At 53.1% G+C, this 5664-nt stretch overlaps 1 pseudogene; it reads right to left on the bottom strand.

Annotated features, from left to right (window-relative positions):
- Positions 1 to 1867: 1867 nt before the first annotated feature.
- Positions 1868 to 4908, bottom strand: LOC102084465 (protocadherin beta-15-like; annotated as a pseudogene).
- Between the last annotated feature and the right edge of the window lie 756 nt (positions 4909 to 5664).

Here is a 5664-nt window from a genome sequence, read left to right as displayed (position 1 = left end):
TCACTTCCCAAGGAACAGGTGACAGCATGAGAGGAAATAGCCTCAAGTTCCACCAGGGGAAGTTTAAATTTGGATGCTAAGAAAACTTAATTCCCATGAAGTATTGTCAAGCATTGGCACAGGCTGCCCAGGGAAGTGATTGAGTTGCCATCCCTGGACGCGGTGTTCAGGGATGCCGTTTAGTGGTGGACTTGGTAGTCTTCAGGTTAACAGATGGACTTGGTCATCTCAGGGACCTTTTCCAACTGAAATGATTCTATAATTGTACTCAGGTTAACTGGATAGTCAATCATTTCCACCTCAATGTCAGAGCCAGAAGTTCAGGGTTTAGGAAAGCCATAGATGCTCACCAGCAATTCCCTTCCCCCTACAATTTTTCTCAATGCTCTATTGGCTGCATCTCCAAACTGCAGAAATGTAACCACCCCACCTTCCTCAGCCGGGAGACCAAATGAGGAAGAAATTCCCAGCCTCTTGAAAACTTTGACAGAGGTTTTCCAATGAGAACATCTGGAATATTGTGTCCAGTTCTGGGCCCCTCAGTTCCAGAATGACAGGGAACTGCTGGAGAGAGTCCAGCATAGGGCAACAAAGATGATTAAGGGAGTGGAGCACCTCCCTTATGAAGAAAGGCTGAGGGAGCTGGGTCTCTTTAGTTTGGAGAAGAGGAGGCTAAGGGGGGACCTTATTTATGTCTATAAATATATAAAAGGTGAGTGCCATGAGGATGGAGCCAGGCTCTTCTCGGTGGCAAACAATGATAGGACAAGGGGTAATGGGACCAAGCTGGAACACAAGAGGTTCCACTTAAATTTGAGAAGAAACTTCTTCTCAGTGAGGGTGACAGAGCACTGGACCAGGCTGCCCAGGGAGGTTGTGGAGTCTCCTTCTCTGGAGACATTCAAAACCCACCTGGACATGTTCCTGTGTGATGTCATCTGGGTGTTCCTGCTCTGGCAGGGGGATTGGACTAGATGATCTTCTGAGGTCCCTTCCAATCCCAAACATACTGTGATACTGTGATACTGTGATACTGTGATACTGTGATACTGTGATACTGTGATACTGTGATACTGTGATAAAGTATACTCTCACAACTCAAGTGGGCATTCTTTCTATTTCGCTTTTACACATAACTCAATTGCAGTTCAGAAGGTCACAGTTTATGACTGCAGCACAACACAGCGCGAGGGTTTCAGATGTTCTGTGCCACACTGCCTTCATCCAAACAATCTGTTATTATACATGGGGTGACCATCATTCTTAAGTGAAATATATAAGACCATGCTCAAAGATGGTTCTTAGAGTAGCAGTAGTACAGAAAAAATGAGAACGCAAATGCTGTGACACAAACCCAGAAAGTCATCTCGGTGCAGTTTCCCACTCCCATCAAGAACTCACTGAATTTGGGAACAACACTGACAACACCAAAATCAATGGCCCCTTTCTAAGTTCATCTCGATTCTACCTTCAGACAAAATCCTTTGAAGCAACTTGTGGAGTTTCCTTACAATGCACTCAAAGACAATGAAAGTGTTTTCATAACTCTTTACAGTTATAGTCTCTACCAACATGGTTTCAAGCCAATCCCAAGCAGACAGCCTGTCTGTGCATGTTTATCACACGTGCCAAAGCAAAGTCTCATTCTGCATGCTGCTGTTCTCCCCTAGAGAAGATGAGATTGCTATTCTGCAGGGGTAAAGATATCTACATTGCATCATGACAGGTTGGATGTCAGCAGCTACCTGCTTCACCAGACAGCACTAGGGCAGCATATGCAGCCACAAAATGGCTGTATGAACAGACATAGTGACCAAAAGGCAAAACACACAGAGCCCACACATCTCAGACACAGAAACATCCAGAATGCGGAACAGAAAGAGCCCTGTGTTTGTGCCACATTGCAATACAGTACACAAAACTTCCTTGCTCTCTTGACCCAGGACAAGGACTACGTGCATTTCAGTGAGCAGGTGACTTGTCTGCCTGTGCCATTGTGTTACAGGACAGAAAAAAAGGGCCATGGTCTTGCTAACAGCAAGTGACACAAGAACTTAGCTGGGGGACCCTGGAACTAACCCCACTCTTGAAGAACTTCAGAAATGGCTGTAACAGAAATGGAACACATTGTTTCCAGGGTAATGGGGCTGTTAGCTTCTTTTCCTTCTTTTTAGAAGGTAAGAAAACCTTTAATATGAATAAAGATTTGAGGGAAATCTATATCACCAATTGCAAATACAGATTTACTCTGAGGGAATCATTGTCACATGTTGTAGCCTACATGCCTTCCTATCATGAGGCCCGATGCCCCTGGCTGAGCTGACTCCACATTTAACTAAATGAAAGACTATTGAACTGCTCTGAGGAAAGCATCCCTGGGTTGTCTGGAGCCACATTCTCCAGGGTGATAGGGCCACGGGTGAAAGCCTGTTCATCATCAGTTCCCCTGCCCATGGTGCAGTGCTGTGGTGACAGGCTGGGGAGGATGGGCTTCAGGAACTTGAACTCGCTGTTGCCCGAACCCGTTGTGAGGCTGATCTCATAGCAATAGGGGTGGGGCAGGGTCCCTGCAGCAACTGCATCAGCCAGACCACCCTGCAAGTTTCCAGCATCATAAAGCACATGCCCATCCTTCAGCTCATTTCTCTTGCACACCTTGAGAGTAATGAGGGCTGCCATGGATGCGAGGAAGAGGAGTGAGACAAAGACCAATGAAATTATTAAATACATTGTCAGGGAGTCACTCTCATCTTCTGTGGCAAGGCTGCTGTGTGTTATGCGCACATCTGAGAAGTCACTCAGCAGAAGCACACTCAATGAGGCTGTGGCTGACAGTGATGGTTGCCCGTTGTCTCGCACCAGAACAATGAGCTTCTGCTTCGTGGGGTCTCTCTCTGTCACAGGCCTCCTCAGCCGCACCTCCCCACTTTGGGCACCCACCACAAACAGCCCGGGGTCGGTGGCCCTCAGCAGGTGGTACGAGAGCCACGAGTTCTGTCCTGAGTCAGCATCAACAGCCACCACTTTGGTGACAAGGTACCCTGCCTCAGCTGACTTGGGCACCAGCTCACTGGACAGAGGGCTGCTGTCCTGTGAGGGGTACAGCACCAGTGGTGCATTGTCATTCTCATCCACCACGACAAGGCGGACAGTGACGTTGGCACTGAGGGGAGGAGACCCTGTGTCAGAAGCACTCACCAAGACCTCAACCTGTCTAATCTGCTCATAGTCCAGAGGCCGCAGCACAAACACATCCCCATTCTCAGAGTTCACAGAGATGCAGGAGCAGGGAGGCTGCTCTGTAGGGTGGGCAGGTACCAGGGAATAGGTCACCTTGGCATTCGACCCTGTGTCGGCATCTGCAGCACTCACAGCTCCAACAAGCACCGTGGGGACATTATTCTCACGCACATACATGGTGTACAATGTCTGGTTGAAGACAGGTGCATTGTCATTCACATCAGAGACATCCACTGTGAAGGTCTGGGTGGTTGTGAGAGGATGTGACCCCGCATCTGCTGCTGTGACACTCAGGATGTACTGTGCTGTCTCTTCCCGGTCCAATGTGCTCACAGTCACCAGCTCATAGTAATTCTTATAGGCTGGCTGCAGGGAGAACGACAGCTGGTCCTCAAGGGCACAGGAGATCTTCCCATTGGCTCCAGAATCCCTGTCCTTGACCTTAAATAGGGCAACCACCGTTCCGGGTAATGCATTCTCAGGGAGGGGGCTGCTGAAGGAACTGACCACCAGCTCGGGTGCATTGTCATTCACATCCACCACCTCCACCAACACCTTGCAGATTGCTGACAGGCCACCACCATCACTGGCCCGCACACTAAGCTCATATTTCTGTGCAGCCTCAAAGTCCAGAGGCTTTGAGAGTCTAATTTCACCACTCACAGGGTCAATCAAAAATTCTGAGTCACTCTGGCTCACTGCTTGGATGAACTGATAGGTGATCTCCCCATTAGGTCCAACATCCACATCTGTCGCCACCACTCTGAGAACCACAGAGCCCTCTGGTGCATTTTCCAAAACCTTCCCAAAGTACACTCTCTGTGTGAACACTGGAGTGTTGTCATTTACATCTAGAACAACAACGTGAATTTCCATGTTCCCACTCCTGGGAGGAGAGCCGCCATCCATAGCAACGAGACTGAAACGCATATCTGCCTGCTCCTCTCTGTCCAGCGGATTTTCCAGGACCAGTTCCACATACTTTTCATAATCACTGTGACTCCCAAAAAAGACACTAAAGTACTCGTTCTCGGGAGAGATGATGTAAGTCTGGATGCTGTTGCTGCCAATATCCAGGTCCCGAGCTCCCTCCAGTGGGAAACGTGAACCCGGGTTGCTCGTTTCCAGAATCTTAAAAGTGACTTGTTCCTCCGGGAAAACGGGCGCATGGTCATTGATGTCCTCCACGGTCACCTCGACCCGCAAGAACTGCAGGGGGTTGGCCAGCACCAGCTCGAAGGGCAGCGTGCAGGTAGCGGCCTGCCCGCACAGCTCCTCCCGGTCCAGCCTGTCCGCCACGAGCAGGCGGCCGGTGCCGCGCTCTAAGCGAAAGTGCTGCCGGCCGTCCTCCGAGGCCAGGCGGGCGCGGCGAGCCGAGAGCTGCGCCGGGGCCAGCCCCGCGTCCTCCGCCACGTTGCCTACCACCGAGCCGCTCTCCCCCTCCTCGGCTACGGAGGGGGGGGCTGGGAGCGAGCGTGCAGCAGAGACAGGAAAGCAGAGAGACAAAGCACTTGCCTTGCGATCGCCATGTCGGGCCGGTCCGGGAGGGACAGCGTCCGTCTCGCGGATCGCCCGCGCAGTCCTCCGCGGAAAGCGGCGCCCGGCAGCAGCGCGGCGGATGCGGTCGTCTGCGCTCCTTCCTTCTCTCCCTCTTTTCTTTCGCGTCGAGTCCTGCTGGGGGGATCCTAAACGCAGCTGCCTTGTCCCGGCGGCGGAAGGCACGGGGCACCGCTCGCCGCCGCCGCTGCTTCCCGGCCGGGCTGGGCTGGGCAGGGCCGGGCTGGGCTCGGCCGCCTCCCAGCTCGCAACCGCTCGGCGACGCCTTGGCCGGGAGCGCCACCCTGCGGCTCGCCGCCAGACTGCGCCCGCCGCCGGCCGCTGCCCGCGCTGCCGCCTCTCACCAACACACGTACCCGCGCATACTCGCGCGGCTGCGGTCCCTCGCCCGCTTGCGGTCCCTCGGCAGGACGGGCGCTCAGGGCGCTGGGGAGGGAAGCGCAGGGACGGAGAGACAAGAGTGACTCTCCTGTCGGCCGGCGAGGTCGGTGGCCCGAGCAGGAGGAACGTTGCTCTCCCTTGGTCTGTTCCCTTCTCGTCAGCGGGTTGAAGATGTGCAGCGGTTCTTCGTCCTTGCCCGTCCCTGCCTTAGCGGTGTTCAGTAACGGGAATTCGCTCCCACTCCAGCTGCTGGTCAGGAACGCTTCTTAGGGGTAAGCCGGAGACAGAGTGTCTGTGCCCACGCCGTCTACGCCGTCGGTTTGGAAGTCGCCGTGAGTAGAGAAGGGCAAAAGTCGTGCTTGGAAGAGAGCCTGACTCAGCTTGGCCGCCGAAAAGGCGACGACGGAGAGGATTAAGAGCGCGGAGTCGCAGCCAAGGAAGGCGATGAAGTAGAGGGTGCGCAGGTTTCCTTGGCCACCTACGACT

The sequence above is a fragment of the Columba livia genome, chromosome 14 (genome assembly GCF_036013475.1).
Source record: "Columba livia isolate bColLiv1 breed racing homer chromosome 14, bColLiv1.pat.W.v2, whole genome shotgun sequence".
Lineage (NCBI taxonomy): Eukaryota > Metazoa > Chordata > Aves > Columbiformes > Columbidae > Columba > Columba livia.
Note: the sequence above shows the minus strand (reverse complement) of the source record. Positions and strands in the feature narration are given on the sequence as shown.